Here is an 18258-nt window from a genome sequence, read left to right on the forward strand (position 1 = left end):
ATTCTCTTTAACATAACATAACTGTACATCAGTAACTTTCAGCTGTCTCTTTACATGTAACCTCAAACTTATAATAGACTGAGATATTTTGTTCCTTACTGAACAAGCTGACGCAACAGAAACAGACTTTATTTTAATTCTGCTCCCAGCATTTACACAGGAGTTAAATCATTTCCAAACCTTCTTTACACTGAGGTTGTTTTGTTTGAAAGAAGTACCAGAAATGATTAAAGAATGTATCTAAGGATGTGATCACCTAAGGCACAGTAGGCAAACAAGACATGCATGCTGACCCAGCCTTGCATCAGCTGCCGGCAACAAGATAGGAGCATAGAGAAGAGGAAGCAGGAGGGCCGAAGGGACAGAATAGAGCTTCTGTGGTGAAACAGCTCCAACCAGAATGGCCTTTCTCAAGTGGTGTGTGCGTCACATTCTCTAATAAGGTGTTGGTGCCTCTGGTTACATTACACTTGGTTTTGTGTGTTCTCATTACTTAAAAATAAAGAAGCAGTTGGATGCATGGCTCAACTATTACACAGACACCAGACAAATATAGGCACAAATGTTATTCTCACGCAAGAAATCAACCTGTCTGGAGCGAAATGTTACTGTTTTGCTATTACAAAGTGTGGACGGCCGGTGGGGCAGGCTGCCTCAGTGAGTCTGATTACAAGCTTGCGTGGGTCGTCAAGACACAGGATGTGGTTGACAAATGTGCCGGAAATCCACTATAAAGATAAGAGAATCCAACCGACTGCAGGGCTTAAAAAAAACCACACACACACACACACACACACACAAAAAAAAAAAAACAGGCTCTGTCTATATTTGGCTGTCAGTTGGAGTGTGGGCGTGTTTAACAAAGAAAGAACAGGTAACTTGCAATAAACTACAACGGACACCTTCTTTATGATGACAGTTGTGAAATAAAGCAGACTTGGGGGTAAAAAATTACAGACAGAAGCTGTCCCTCAAAAACACTTGCATGATGAAGCATGAGGAACCTGCCCAGCGTGACTTGGATGACTCAGCTTTGCTGTAAAACTAAGCAAGAGTAACCATCAGCAACTATCTGAACGCATTAACAAACGCAAAGCTTGGTCAGCTTTTCAATATCTGCATCTGAGATAAAGATTTGGTTTCCGTGCAGCAGCAGCAGCAGCAGGCCGGTATTTTAAAGGTTGCTTTGTTTCTGCGGCGTTAGTGTACTCTTCCCCAGAGCTGGTGTTCATAATTTCTGTTTAACGGCTTTGTTAATAAACAACTTGGAAACTTGATTTAGGAACTTCATCAATGAATTATTTATCAACCCTTACATACAGTTCATAAAGTTTTCTAGTAGCTGCATCACAGGTAAAAAAAACAAAACAAAAAACAATATATACAAGCCTCTTTTGTCAATTAAAAATTTTTTCACACATAATGATATTTCACTAATCTAAAAAAAGTGGTGCAATGGTTGTTCCTTTTAGCTGGAAGGAGGCGGGCGTTTGTTTCCATGCATCAATAAATGTTCAGCAACATTTACACTGCAGTCTGGTGGCAGTTGTGCAGTTGTTTTCTCATGTTGCAGGCAGCTGTCTGTGAAATCTGATCAAACAAACACCCCCACTGTCCTGATGAAGCAGATTAGCTCAGCTTTAACGTGAATTCATTTGCAGAAGAAAAACTCTTCTGGTGTGTTATGTGACCTGCTGGATTTTATTACTGGAAAACACAAGTTTTATAAGGACTTCAACCAGGAGAAGATCACAGTTTTGAAGACTTTATGTATAATACAACACTTCTCAGACTAATATTGGGCAGTTATGGGCTTATATATTATGTCTTATTCACATTTCCATCATAATTTAATCAGTTTTATGATTTAAAATAAAAAAAAAGTGCATATATATGTTTAGGTTCAGTTGGCTAACTTAACAGATAAGAGGAGAAAGTTGAAAAAACAAAAATAAAATAAAATTACCACTTGGTGTTAAGATGCATCAGGGCTCACCACTTCCCCTGCACTGCAAATGAAAGCGTGCATTATTTCTGTTTGCAAAAAAAAACCTGTTGCATGTTTATAGCTCTGCTTAATCTGCCAGAACACAACAAAAAACAGATATTAGTGTGTCCCAGGCAAATAAAATCATGCATGACGAGGGATGCTCTCAAAATATGGAAATTTAATTATTACATTTTCCAGATGACCATTAGAAAAGATATGTGAGCTGAATGAGGGTCCTTCAGTGTGTCCTACAAGACATTTGCAGTTTAACCAGCTAGCAAGAGTTACTGTATTTGTCCAACAAATCAGATCTATGTTCAATCTAGCTTTGATCAGATGGGAAAATGCTTGACTCTTAGCACTGAGGTTATAAAAACTCTAAGACATTTAGGGTGCATATTATTCAGCCAGATGTGGCCCAATTAAATTTTGTACAATTCAGGTGGTGTTTGAAGTGAGCCAGCTGAAGGCTAACATAGCATCAGCATTGAAGCACGGAGGGAGAGGTGTAGTTATGCAGGACTGCATAAGAAAGAAAGTAGAGTAACACTAATCCACAACAAAGAGACTAAGAAAAATTAAAGAATCTCTCTGGAAATGAGTACTCATTTTTATTTATTGAAGTAAAACATTCTTTAATTATTTGAAATTTTTATGTATTTTATGTGTTTATGTAGTAAAGAAAGTGTCTGTTCAGTTACTGCAGCCACATTTTCTGTTCAACCTTTCACTTGGTGACCTTTAGTAACAAAAAAACTAAAATATTCCCTCCTCACATGCAACAGGCGTGAAACTTAGTTTCCTAATACACTATTCGTTCTCTTTATGGCTCATGTGTCAGACAGACATGACCACTTAACTGCACTGCCTGCACAGGGAACAACAGCTGCACGTAGCTCACCCTGATGTAAAAATGGTCACATATTAAGAAAATATGATGTGGTGAATCACAAGCTTGGCATCAGTGCAACTTGTGTGGTTGTGTTAAAGTTAAACTTGAGTTGTAAAAGACAACAACAACAAAAAATATCACTGCTGCTGTAAAAATAAAACTCTGAAGACTTAAATTTGGATTAAATCTAATGATTCACAGGTACAATAAAGGATGGGCCTCGGATTGACATTCAGCTCTTTCCTCTTTTCCATGATGGGTTTATGATGTTTGAGAACATAAAGTCTGATAAGAAACCACCTGCTCATGTTCTGCCACTTCCACCCTCACCCACACACACACACACACACACACACACACACACACACACACACACACACACACACACACACACACACACACACACACACACACTAGCATCCAGTAGGTCAAAAAATAACTTCTATTTTTGTGTTTATCTTAATGATAAATGTTTACAATATCTAGATTTTTTTTTATCATAAAATGGATATCTGGATTCCATTGATTTTAATTTGTTGTCAGCTGAGCAGTACATTACATTACCCTTTCATGCATCTGTAAAAATCAATAATAATAAATACACATATCATATATGACATATTATAATACACATTGACACAAAACATATTAGAAAGAAATTAACTGCAGAGACCAGTTTCCACTTCAAGATCCCCCTCCAGCTCTGATTAGGTGCCCCCCCACCCACCCACACACACACACACACACACACACACACACACACACACACACACACACACACACACACAGGAAGGAAGTGCACTCTGCACTTTGTTCATGTTTGTATTCTCAACAAACTTGTGTCGCTAACAGTCACAAAAGCTGTCATGTACAAAAACCCTTCGTAATGCTTTGACAGTTTTCATTTTTAATGCAGTTTTTATGAGAAAACAATTGCTCATTGATATTACATGTAATTTTAAAATAAGATTTAATAATATTTTTTAAATTTTTTGCTTACTTCTTACCTTTTTAATAAATAAATCTTGAAATCCCCCATCCCTCTGGATCATAACTGGTTAGAAGCAACACATCCTGGTGGATGGAAATTCACTGTCAGACGTTGCTCCCGTGTGTTTAGAAGGAGGGCAAGTTCATACTGCTCATTTGATACCTTTTAATAAATAAATCCTAAAATTTTCATACTTTTGAGTCATAAATGGTGGGTTATAGCAGGGGGAACACGTCCTGGATGGATGAGATGGAGCTGGAGGAAGACTGGATCTCATCGGGGTAACTGGCTTCGACACAGCACCGGTGAGCGCAGCCATCGAGTTCTCCATTCAGAAATATGAGGTCATTTCGTAATTTCTGACAAAATTCCTTTGTAAAATTAACTTGGGAGACAACTGAAACAACCTATAAATGTCACTGTGCCACTAAAATGAGTCAGAAACTTGCATTTTTAAGGTCAAAAAGTTATACAGAGCTACTTTAATAAGTCATGTTATGTAATATAAGGCAGCTGATAACAGTGAAGAGTGATGTAGACATCAGTAAAAAAAAAAGTGATAACTTTCTTTATGAATGTTCACATATAGAACAGTTTTGACCCAGCCTGCTCATTTCAGGGTTAAAAATCAAGTTTCTGTTATATAAAACCTCTGATAGCTGTGAATGTGCGCACACAGACAGAGAAAGCCCTAAAACACAATGGCAGGAAGTGTCTTTGGCTTGTATCTTTAACAGCTGCCACAGTTTGAAACTTCTCAGAAATTTCAGCAATATAAGATTTCATTTGAGTTATCTCCCAAAGGGCTTCTTTCTTTTGTTTCTATTATGTCCATTCCTGTAACTGAATGGTCATCATGCAGTCGTTCTGATATCCACACTTAGATTAAAGGGTTGGAAACGGCCACAGTGACTTCTTCCTGTGTCCAAAGACAGGAAGCGGTGGGGATCAGACTGTTCTGGACGTCATATTTTTCTTCCAGGAGATGCTGCACAAACACAACCTTTACATCCACATCGGCAGCATTTTGTCCTCTCCTCAGACATGCCACCATGTCTGAGCAAATGAAATCAACATGGCTGTCTGAGAACGCAGGCTGTGGAGCAGTGTGGAGAGTCTGGCCTTCAGGAATGCTGGAAGCTGTCGTGTTTGTGTGAGAAGAGAGAGGATGTTGACTCACCATGTTTTTTTTTTCTTCACTTTTCCAAGAGCTAAGCTTCTGGAAAACAGAAAGAATGGACTCCAGAAATACTGTAGTGTGTTAGTAGAAATGGTTATGGTTCTACTTAGTTAAACTTTTCTGTTTTTAGTAAGAAGACATAGACTACAGACATGTCACAAACAGCCCCTCCTCCTCAGTAACCTTTCACATCAATGTTAAAATGACATAAGAACTTATTCACAACAATATTTCAAATTTTAAAATGTGTGGGCTCGTATAAGCTGCTTCAAGTATCCTTCGTATACCCACCAGCTCTTTACCTCAAAGTCATTCGCACTCAACCCAAAAAGGTAGAAGTGACTCATTTGCGGTGATGACACAAGCCCACACTTCTTATCGAAACAACTGTTTTCTTCTGAGGGGGGTGTGGTAGCCAAGTGACGACTATGAAAGGAGGCAGCACGCATGACTGTCGCTGATTAAAAGTTGTTTTTTTTTTGTTTGTTTTTTTTTTAAGAATAAGGGAAGTTGCATGTCTGCATTGTGACTTTGTCGTTAGTTTGTGGGCTGCTGTTTCTTCCTCTTGTTTTATTAAGACTTTACAGTCATTTCTTAGTTAGTTTCTTAGTTCAGAAATACATAAAAGTTACGTGTTTGATGTTTTAGATATAGGTCTAATACACTTTACGATTTCAGTTTAGTACAGGAGTGTTCATGCTGTGACTGTACTTGACGCCTAATGAGACCAGGGGAATTCAGTGTGATTTGAAAAGAAACCCAAGACACAGGCACACTGGAGCAAAATTCATTATCCATTTCCAGTTGAATAACAGCTGTGGTTCTTGTGGCTGACATTTCTCCTCCACCCTTTACAAGTCGCTTCCATCGAAATCAAATGCGAAGAAGTGAGCCTTTGTATAATTTGGGGATTTCACCTGCGTCAGTGCAATCGGCCCCACAGAAGACAAGCTCTTCATAAAGTCCCAGAGTTTACTGTTAAACAACTGGCCCCTGACCTTGAGGAGGTCCAGGAAACTTTGAGACAATAACACCACTATTTGATCCAGCAACTGTATCTGGAAAAAACAAGAGGAAATTCATTGAAAAAAGAGAAAGAAAAAAAAAAGAAAATGGGCCAAAGTCAGTTAAGAGCCAGTATGAGTGAGTCACTGGTGGCGACCGTCCCAGACCTGGAGAGCAATCAAAACAAAAAGCAGCAGCAGTCCACCAGTGAGGGCCGCCTGTGCAGGCCTGAGAGGAGCTGCTGGTTCTGAGGAGTTCCTGAAGGGGGTTTAACGCCTCCTCCAGCTCACTGACTTGACTGAGTGTTTGAGGCCTCGTGTAATGCTTCCTGACTGTTTTCCTGTGGGACCTATGAAAACATTCCCCACCCTCATCCACACCTCTGCCCAAAGATGACAGCAGCAAACGCAACTACTACAACTTGTCCTAAAAAACCAAGTGAGAGGAGACACCAAACCGAGGTGTGAATGTAGGCAGAGGTGCTTCCTGTCTCAGGCTGTGACCACATTGCTGTTCTTCTCTGCGTTAGAAACTTCTGACACACTTCTTGAGGTACTTTCCTTGAACATCTTTATTTCATTCTGCTTCTAGAGAGGACTTTTAGAAAAGTTTTATAGCGTATATTTTACGCCTACACTTAGTTTATTCATTTAGAAATTAACACAAGTGTGTAAAGTACCTTTAACCTATGGAAGGACAATCACTAAATTTTACAATTCGCAAGTAAATGATAATAAAAGAGGAGTTTTAAAAAACAGACTTGTGCTGTAAAACTTGATGATTACTTAATTTAGTCATAATCATGACCCCACAACCTCTCAAATACATCTTGGTAACCTTTAGAGAGTTTAGAGAAACATTAAAGGTGCAATGTGTAGCACAGTCAAAGGTTAGTGACTGTGTTTACTGTGTTTCTATTGGTATCTGATCACTTTACTGAATTACTTTATATTTTGATTGTTTAAGAATGAACCATTTATATCTTACTCGCTGTGGGTCCTGTGGGCAAATGGGAGCTTCTATATTTGTGCCACTATTTTTACTACGGTGTCTCTGAATGGACACACAACCCTGTGTATGAAGGGAGAACACTCTGAGCTTTAAAACGACTTTGTTTGATAGGTGCTCGAGCATCGTTTGCAGTCATAACTGCACTTGAGACCAACGGATCTACTTACAGATGAAAAGATGTTTATGAAGAATTTTGGCCACTAATGGCCACCGCCCATTCTCAGCTGTGATTTGCATATGAAGTCATTGCTATGTTTACCACTAGATGTCAGTAATTCTTACACACTGCACCTTTCACCTCTGTTGTCAACAGGATGCTGTCTAATGTGGAAAGGGAAGATTTTTGTTTTGTTTTGTTTGTGGTTTTTTTTTTGTTTGTTTATTTTGTTTTTTTACAGCAAATGGAGTTAATTTGCAAGAGTTTGCTAAAAAATGATCAATCATAACAGAGCAGATAGGTTGAAGCTTTCATAATTATAGCTTAATAAATATCTGCCACTTTGCAAAAACTGAACAGGCATCCAGAGAAATATCTGCACTGCATGGGCTCAGGATCACTTCTAAACACTGCTGTAAAACAGTTAATCTACTGATGGAAGTTAAAACTTTAACATTAGAAAAAATTACATCTTCGTTTGGGATGTCCAATTCCAGTCCTCAAGGGACTATCCTATCCTACAGGTTTTAGATGTTTCCCTGTTCCTGCACCTTTATTCAAATTAAACAAAGTTCTATAAGAGCTTGTCAAGTTCTGCACAAGCCTCTTGATGATTTATCCAATAATTTGAGTCATGGGTACTGAAGCAGGGAAACAGCTAAAACCTGCAGGATAGTGGACCTCAAGGATCAGAAATGGACATCTCTGATCTAGATACTGCCTTTACTGAGCCTGAACTATTCAAGATTAACTGAACCGAAACAGAAAACTGTCCTATGGACAGTCTGTTTGGAAATCAGGGAAGTCAACTACAATCTCATCCATCTCATCTGTCCAATCAGTACAGATGAGATGGATATCCTGCAGATATGTGAAGGCAAAAATCAACAACTACAATGTGTTAAGACTATCTGAGTGTTTTTTTAAGAGAAGATCTAATTTATTTCCAAGTATAGGCGCCCAAGTACCCGTGCCCATCCCCGTTTAAAAGCATCATGTCTTCTAGTGTGCTATACCAACTGAGCAAAACAGATGTATTTTTGGTGAAAAGACAATGCAACTGTTTACTTAGTCCCTGAAGATGTTCATTTTTTTCTGCATTACTTTGTTGTTGTAGCACAGTGACACAGACAGATGTCTCTGATATTAATTGAGTGCAGCAGCCCAGTGTGTGTGGCCCACTGAGAGTGTGTGGGCAGCTGATGAAGGAGGAATGTGAGAGTGGGAAGGCTCAAAGGGGGACATTCTTGTGAACTACAAATGGATGACAGAAAAGAGTTTGTCATCCTCTGTGGTGACAAAAACAAGCATAAAGACAGAGCTCATGATTCAAGACATGCTCTGAAAAGATGGCTCTGATGATGGCACAGTCAGTGATTTTTCATTTTCACTTCATCCAGTCTGGACAGAAACTTGTTGTTCAGTGTTGACAGTCCCACAGATTTATGATCAGATGTGTGAAACATTTGAAAATTTCTGCTCTGTAACCAAACAGTCATTCTGCAGCATCATCTTCCTCTCTAATGGTATTTTTTTCTAATGGTGTATGTGGTACACATGACTGATTAAACATGGCACTTTGTATTAATAAAAGCTGATCGTGTGTATAAAGTTGTTGGTTGTTTATTTGTGTTTGAGTTTCTTCTCTATGTTCTTTCTTTCTGCTTTTTTAGTTCATGTGCAAATAACATAAAGGAGTAAACTGAAAGAAACAAGACAATCAAAACATGAATAAATACGTAACACAAAGAATATAATAAAACAATCACTAATATATAAACCCAACATGTCCGAAAAGGAGTAGGTTGAAGCATAAGCTTATTTGTACCTACCCTAGTCTCCCCAAAAAACCAAAACAACAACAACAGCAAAACACATTTACATAAGGTATTTACAACAATTTGAAAATAAATAATTTAAGCAAAAAAACAAAACAAAAAAAAACTAAACTAAATATTATATACATATATATACATATATATATATATATATATATATATATATATATATATGTATATATATATATATATATATATATATATATGACTTATTTACTGGAACATTGTTTGTTAAAGCCCTTCTTCTTCCCTGTACCGTGTAAGAACCATGTGCTTGTATCGCCTTATAAACTGGATCATCCTTGGACACCGCTTGAGCTCCATCCCCAACCTGTTCCACAACCTCACTCCACAAATGGAAACACAAAACATTTTTAATGTTGTACATGAGAAATGATGTTTAAAATTAAGTCCTCCCCTCAGATTATAACCCCCATCTCTATTAAGAAACAGTATTCCCAGGTAGTTTATTGTGTGTAGCTTTGTACATGATCTGAGCTGTTTGAAAATGAACCATATCTGTAAATTTTTATATTTCAGATTTTATAAACAGTGAATTTGTGTGATCTCTGTAACCATAATTATGAATTATTCTTATAGCTCTGTTCTGCAGTATGAATAGTGGTTGTGTTGTACAGTTAAAAGTATTTCCTCAGCCTTCTCCACAGTATTGTAAATAAGTTAAGATCAGGGAGCTATACAGAATGTGGAGTGATTTGTGGTCCAGACTGTGTTTTACTTTGTTTAGAACAGAGATACTTTTTGACAGTTTGCTTTGTACATGTTTTATATGTGACTTCCAGTTTATTTTATCATCAATTAATTACCCCAAGAAATTTGGTTTCATGTACTCTTTCAATGTCCACTCCATCTACTCTTATCTGTACTTGTGTGTTCCTGTTGCTTTTACTGAATAACATGAATTTAGTTTTACTTACGTTTAATGATAATTTAACACAAATTTGCCTCATATCCCTCTCAGTTGATTGACTAAATAAAATTGTATTTATTATCATTTTAATCTGCACAGTGTTGAAGAGAATCAGGGTCCTGTTACAAGTGCATAACAAATCTATAACAAGAAGAGTCTGAAATTTCATAAACACCTTGGAAAATGGCTAATCTGCATAATACAGTTTATTTTGTTTAATACCTTGGCTAAAATCCACTGCATGTCATTTCATCTGGTAAAGTCAGGATGATGATCATGATGATTGAAGCCCAGTGAGAGGAGGTAGTGCAGTCGTGTTAGGATGCTGCCCTCTTGTGGTGAATCAGTTCAATCATTTAAGGTGAGAGGTGTCACTTCACCTGCTGAAGTTAGTTTCTCTTCCTCTAAAAACACAACATTTTTATCTGTTTATTTCTTTATTTACAGATGGTGATAGCTGCAGATCTTCAGGCATTAAAATAAATAATGTGATTTTTTGTATAAAAAAAACCTTGCTTGTGTCTAACAGAAGCATCCCTCACAGGCAGCAACGTAGTAAGAATCCAGGTAATCAACAACTTTAGAAACGCTCACACTGAGCTGCCATCTTAGCTCACCTGGTAAAGGGGAATAGCTCATTTTACAAGTCACCAGGTTAACATGTTGCTAATAAAATGATTAGTAAGCAAGCCTCTCTTTACAATAAATTTTAGATAGTTTTAGAAGTAAGAAATCTCTTCTTTATTTTTGTTTATTTATTTATTTGTAAGTAATCTCTTCTTAAAACTCATCTGTTCACTTTGGTCTTTAGCACAAAATGACACATTGATCTGATTTTAGTTTGATCTGATTTTAAATATCTGATTTTAGTTTATTTTAATTATTTTATTTTGTTTAAATGTATCTAAAATTTTAATGTCTATCATATGCTGTTTAATAGTTTTAATGTTATGTGCACATTGCAGCACTTAGTTCAACTTTGTTGTTTTTAAACTGCGTTATGAATAAAGTTGCAGTTGCGGTAAGAATATTAATGAGTTAGGACCGTGCAAATGAGTAAAACATTTTAACATGTATGAAGACATGCAAAGGCCAGAGTTCAATGTTCTGATAATAAAACAGTCTTTCTCCGTTGGATTCTTGTCTTCTTCTTTCTCTCAGTCCTTATTTAGGTAACCAGGTCTCTTAATTTCTCTAAATCCACCTGCAGCATGTGGACTGCTTCTCTCTTGTAACCTTTGGTTCTTTTACATGATTTCATCAGTTTCACTCCAACTTTTTTTTTATTTATTTTTTTAGATTCATGCTAAACATCAACATTTTTCTTAGCAGACATTTTGAAGACAAACCGTAGCATTAAAGTCACAGTTACTAAAGATGCAGCTTTACACCAGGACATCCTGGTAAATTATAACAGTTGGACAGTGAGCCAACTTACACAAGACCAAGAGGATGAAACCAAAGCAGCTACATGAAACTCAGCCATGAGTATTATTTTCACCTTCCTTCTGGGACATAAAAAAACTCTTCTGGGAAGAGATGTCTTCCTTCTTGTAAAGCCTCAACAGCGTCTGAGTTATTTAATCAACACAGTGAGTAGGAGTTATAAGTGAAGAACACTTGTCAGGATTTAGCAGATGTGCTAACTGAATGAATTTTAAATATCTGAGACATACAGATTGAAAAGTGAAGTGTCTAGAAATCTAAGAATTGTTGCGACAAACCACATGTATTTCATTTAAATGTCACCCCAGCTGAGTTGGGATTGTAATAATCAGTGGAAGGAAATTGTGCTGTTAAATATAATGGAGCAAATGAACTAATCCTAAAACACTCAACACACCTAAACTCTGCAAAATGGGCCAAGATTTGAACTAAAACATACATAAACAGACATAAGCATTTTCCTAATGATATTTCCTGTGTTCTTGGGTTAACAGTTACAATAAAAACAAATGTTTACTCTATGGTTTCATCTAGTTACAAAAAGAAAACAGCAAAGTTTTGTAAAATGCAATTGTTTCTTCCTCTTTTTCCTCTCATTAATCATGCTTACCCATCAAATAAATGTTGGGACATTATAAGGTAGGCACTACATTTAACTTCCCATCTGCTTCATCTCAACCTGGAACAACATTGAGCCACAGCTTCTACAAACATGCTTTATCATTAAAGGGAAATTCCACAGATTTCACACATAAACTGTAAATAACAGGGCTGCTTCCATACTAAAGAATTGAGAACAGATAAAAAAAAAAGGTTAAAAACACGACAGTATGGCAAGATTCAATTAAATCAAGTTATGACAACAGTTATGCAGATTATCACTGCACAATCTCTGACTCTGCCATCTATGTCTCTGTGACTGTCGTATATCCACCACTCTGCAGTTTTTTGTACTGTTTTGGGATTTCTGTGGTAAAGAAACAATTCCTAGGGTGTGTGGTGTCTCGCAGGATGTTTGTGGATCTTATGGATGTCACCCAGATCCAATAGGGAGGCGTCAACGATCCTCTCAACAATACAAGTAAGGTTGTTAAAAATTACACTATCTTCTCTGATTAACTTTCAACTGTCCAGCTGTTCATTAAATCTATATGATTGCACAGAGAAACTGAACAAAGTTTGGGCAGAAAAAGCTCATAACTGTCAGATATCTGCAAAATAAATGTGCACTTTAATTATATTATTAATATAATAACATGTTTACACATTTAGTATGTGGGATTTTGATTCAGGACTTTTGAAGAATGTATATATATATGTATATATATATATATATATATATATATATGTGTGTGTGTATATATATATACTTAATTAGGATACTATTAAATCATTGGAGTTGTGTTTTTCTGGACTTTGAAGACTTATATACATGAAGGTTGACACCAAGTAGATTTCTCCACAGGGTACCACAAGTTTCTGGAGCTGTGGATTATATCGTGGTAGGGTGCTATTTTAATTCAACACCAATGAATCTGAGACTCTCTTTTGACTTTTTAACATTTACTATTGGCAGGGATTTCCAGTTCCAGACCCTTTCCCAGTTTGAGCCACCAGGTGGCTCATGAACGGTATGTTAAACCTCCTTTCAATGCTGCAAATGTAAGCGAAAATTGAGAACTCTGAAGTGGCCACAGACACAACGGATAAGATGTCACTTGTTCCTTTACTGGAGTTTTTCATTATAAATTGTCTCTCACAGCACACACACTTTTGACAAAAACATAGGGGTTGTATTTCCTTCACCAAACATAATCTAAATACTTGCACAAACAGGACATTAAAGGCTTTAGAGATGTGAAAAAGAGGAGAAGGTCATAATTTATGGGATCTGTTTATAAAAATATGAGCCATAGTTGATATGGGGTGTCTGATCAGCTTTACATCTGACACTGGAAAGTGAAACCTGATAAGGACAGTGGTGACTTAAACCTAGAAGTGGAATGTGTGGGTGATATAAAAGACAGTCACGTGTGGATGAAAAAAAAGGAAGAGTTGCAAGGAGACCTAGTCATGTTTTCGTCATGGGTACAGACAGCAGCTTCTCTAACTATGACCATTTCATAATCTGGCAATTCTGCTTTTTGCAATATATTCCATGTTGTAGTGTCAAATGGAGCATACAGAAAATTCTACATCTTTTTAAAACCACTTCTCATATATCTGTGTTTACAAAGAAGAAAGGAAAGCCATGTTTTATCCTTCTGTGTCTGTTAATACAAAAATTAAGAACATTATAAAAGTCGTTTTAAAATAATTTAAAGAGAAAATATTTTAAATAGTTATGTAAAAGTGTCAGCATTTGTGGAAAAATAAAGAAAAAAGAAAGGTGTTTGGTCATCATATCTGGAAGATATTTTCTCATGTGGTGACATGATGATGGTTACAAGTACTGTCTAACACGTCAGATCAAAATCTCCTATGTGTATTAAGTTAGGTTTAGATTTGTTAGCTATAAAGGCCAGATCACATGATTCACATCACTTTTACGGGGAAAATTAGGACTGAACCATGTCAGCAAAAATGGTCCCAAAAAGTTTTTCCCTCCTTTTCCCTTTAGTCTCTTGTGTGCTTTAACTGGAAGTGACTGGATACACCGTTTTTTTTTAATGTATCAAGCGATACAAACCAGCTGATAGTGAGGGGAAAACCCCAACAAATGAATCCCAGTGTTTCCATTTGCTGCTCAAGCAGTCATGAATGTAAATCATATGATCATGTTTGGCAGTCACCTGCCAATGAACTAAGTGTTATCTGAACTTTCTCATATGTTTTGTGTAAGTCTTTATGGGGATGAGAATAAAGTTGTTCATTTTATTCTCATTTAATAAGTATATATATATTTTTTTCTACTGGTTTCACTACAGACTTTTCATGCATTTCCACCATTTGTGGCATTAAGCAAAGTATTTTATGTCTCTTTTAGTCTCTTGTGCTAACAAAGGACTGAATACCATGGTTTCTGTGTAGACAACCATATATATATATATATATATATATATATATATATATATATATATATATACATACATATATATATATTGTTTACCTCAGTGGTATTTGTCTAAATGACTAAATATCACAGATATAACCTCAAAATACTTCTTTAATTGTCAAAAAAATCTTAACAGAAACAAAATTTTTAAAGTGATGATATTTATACCTGAGTGTTCACCTTTTAAGCTTGGTTGATTTAGCATATCATGAGACTCAGTACAGAAGAAGAATTTAAATGAATTTTAATAAATAAGTGCACATACAGTATGAATTAGGAACACCACTATAGTCAAGTGAAAAATACGTCATACGATGTTTCTTTACTACAGTTTTAATTACTGGGACAAAGTAAAGAATTATCTGGTTCTTACCAGGTGTTAAAAAAATTAAGTTTTTTATTAACAACTGTGTGACATACACCACTGTGTCGTAATATATTTAACAAAATCCAAGACAAAATAAATAAACAGTGTGTGAAGAAATAACTAAACCTCATGATTTAACAGCTTGTAGAACCAGCTTTAAGTTAAAGAGCCGAACATCTTAACATAAAAGTAGAATCATGTAGTTAATTAAAGCTTAATTGTTTCTAAGAGCACAACCCTCTTTTGAGCAGCTTGAGGTTTAGACATTGACTGGGTCATTGCAACACTTTGATTCTTTTATTTTTCATTCATTCTGTTTTTGATTTGCTACTGTGTTTGGGATCATTTTCCTGTTGCATGCAAGCCTTAGCTGTCAGACAGATGGCCCACATTTGATCTGTCGTTCACCTTTGGCTCAATGACAGCAAGATGTCCAGGTCCTGAAGCTGCCAAACAAGCCCAAATCATCATCCCCCCACCACTGTGTTTTCAGATTATGTTTGTGATGATATGCTGTGATTGGTTATCACCAAGCACGGTGCTCTGTGTTATGACCAAACATCTTCCCTTTGAGGTTGAAAGGACATTGCTACAGAAGACTTGTGTTTTGTTCAGATGCAAATTTGCAAAATGAAACTATGCTGCTCTCTGGAGCTTTTCGGTATTTCTCTGGGCATTGCCTGGCCTAACATTGATCTCAAGGTCAAATAGTTCAACGAACCTCTACTCCTGGAAACATTGTCAGCTCTTCTGAATCCTTTCCACTTGTAATTATTCATTCTCAATGATTGAAAAAGTTAGGAAATTACATTATAATTCATTATAAGGATTATAGATAATCCATTATAATCCTTCCCAGACTGATGAACAGTAACAATTGCTTCTTTAAGAGCATTGCTGATGTCTTTCCTCCTTGATATTGTGTTAACACAAACCTGTAAAGTACCACAACATCTGCTTTTTAAAGATGGTCACGCTTGCTGATCAGTTAAATATCAACTCTATTTTATTTGCAGCACCTGGCTCTTACTGACCTCTTTAATTCCTACAGAAGCAATAAGAGTGCATTTGTACAACTTCTGTGTTTTAACTTAGTTTTTGTTTGATACATATAATGGCACAGCAAACATATGGGCTGTTGTACATCTAACTCTGACCTATAAATGATCAGATAATTTGTGAAAAAATAAATAAATAAATAATAAAAATGAAAGAGGTTGCACTTTCTTCTTCACATGACTGTAGAAACTGATCGGCAGATAACTATATCAGGTTGCAAGCAAACAGCGCACACCTGGCACGCCCATAAAAAAAATATATGTGACTGCTTGCCATGAAAAAGTAAGTGAGCACAAAGGCATGTTTGAACCTGATTGGCTTGTTGCAAGGTTCCTGATGTTCTTCCCACTGGGAGAAGCAGATATTTTGAGTGTAGAATATGAGCAGGGTCAGACACAAATTTATCTGCAAGTCCTAAAACAGACTGCATGTCCAAGGAGTCAAGAGGCTGGTGTTGCTTGATTTCTTGTCAGAGGTACGTGTGAGAAGACGGTGTGTTATAGGATTTATGAGAATTACCACATGCAGACTTAGTTTTTCTCTTATGCTCACAATAGCGTCCTTTTCATCGCCCCGTTTCAAAAACTTCACTGTCAGGCTGCTGCACTGACAGATTGCCAAGCTAAAAATAGCAGCTGAGTATTTAGCGATATTATCTTCACAGTTTATGTGATGACACTAACTATTAGCAGAACAGGGGGATGACACATGCTTGGAGCGTGTTCCTATATTGACCTGCTGTGTACAACCTGATGGGAATGAAGTTAGCTATCACCTCCGTACTAAAGAAGTTTAAGCTAACTCCTTAACATAGGACCTTTATTCAGATATCTGGAATATTTTTTAAAAACTTAAGGTTTACTCTGAATATGAATAAATTCAGTCTACAATCAATACATGAGACTATAAGGTCTGATATTAACAAAGGATAACTGCAAATAGGATGTGAAATTCTCTTAGGATTGGAAAAGATGCAAAGCACCTTTGATAACATCATCTCCACCTCATTTACATCTGTATGCAAACTACCAGGGATCTGACTTTAACAGCTGTAACAGCTCTTTTTTCCAAGCTGTCATACCAAGAAAAACAGTGTAATGAGCATCTCTCTGTTATCAGTCTCATCACAATGCAGAGCTTCCTCGTGGATCCCCTGCAGCTCTTCTGCTGGTGTGGAGAGATTTGTAATCAAGGTTGAGTGTATAAATAAACTCACACATCTTTTAGGTTTGCAACAATTTTGGACCAAAGATCCAGAGGTTTTATTTTTCTTCTTTTTGTTTTTGTGTGTGAAAACAGATGTGCATGATGTTGCTCATCATGGAAACATCATAACTGGTGAGCAGATGCTAATGGACTGGCGACATCATCAAGCAAATGACTTGAAAACGTGCCCAGAGGTGATCCAAAGAAGTGATCCTGTTGATGTCAGATTGACTGTTAACAACTGCAGGAAAATGCTGTGTCTGATAAGAAAGATCAGATAACAAATTAAATCAGTTACTATGAAGCAGGTAGGCCCAACCGATACAAGCTTGATGCCACAGATTCAAGAGAAAATTCAAATTAAATAAAATAAAAATGATAAGAAAAAGAAAAGGAACGGAGGACAAGTTAGTTTCAAATACAGATTGTGCCACTGTGGTTAAAAAATACATACCCTTCAAATGTTTGGTTTTGAAGGTGATGACAACTGTGTCTCAGTTTCACAACTAAACACACAACTAAACCGTTCCCTTTATTTAAATAATCAACATTTCCGTAGTCACAAATTCAGCTTCATATGTGTGTGTATGTGTGGTCTGCTTCCTCTGTTGAACCAGCTCATAAAATACTCTTCCTCCCATGGGCCATACACAAAGAGAGCAACTCATTAGAGATGCTGGGGTTCAAACATGCTTTGACAAAACCAAAGTCAAGGTGGAAACAGGGGTAATCTTCTAACCGAGTCCCTGAAAAGAGTCTAAAAATATGGTAAGTGGATTTGTACTTATATAGTACTTTTCCAGTCAGCTTGACCACTCAAAGTACTTTATACTGCCTGTCACATTCACCCATTTACACACACACACACATACATACTCATAGATACACCGGGAGGCAACGTGGGGTTAAGTGTGTTACCCAAGGACACTGACATGTAGTCAGCCTGGAAATGATCCCCCAACCTACCGGGTGGAGGACAACAGTTTTGATTGAAATTAGCATTAATACAACCTCACAAAGCTGCAAATAAGATATAAGCATGTCTGAGAGCTTTAAAATGCTTCGACCCTTTAATGGCCTGCTCTACCATTTGGTAAAGCAAATTTTTCAGTGACCTTAATGAAATTTAT

This window comes from Melanotaenia boesemani, chromosome 13 (genome assembly GCF_017639745.1).
Source record: "Melanotaenia boesemani isolate fMelBoe1 chromosome 13, fMelBoe1.pri, whole genome shotgun sequence".
NCBI classification, from domain to species: domain Eukaryota; kingdom Metazoa; phylum Chordata; class Actinopteri; order Atheriniformes; family Melanotaeniidae; genus Melanotaenia; species Melanotaenia boesemani.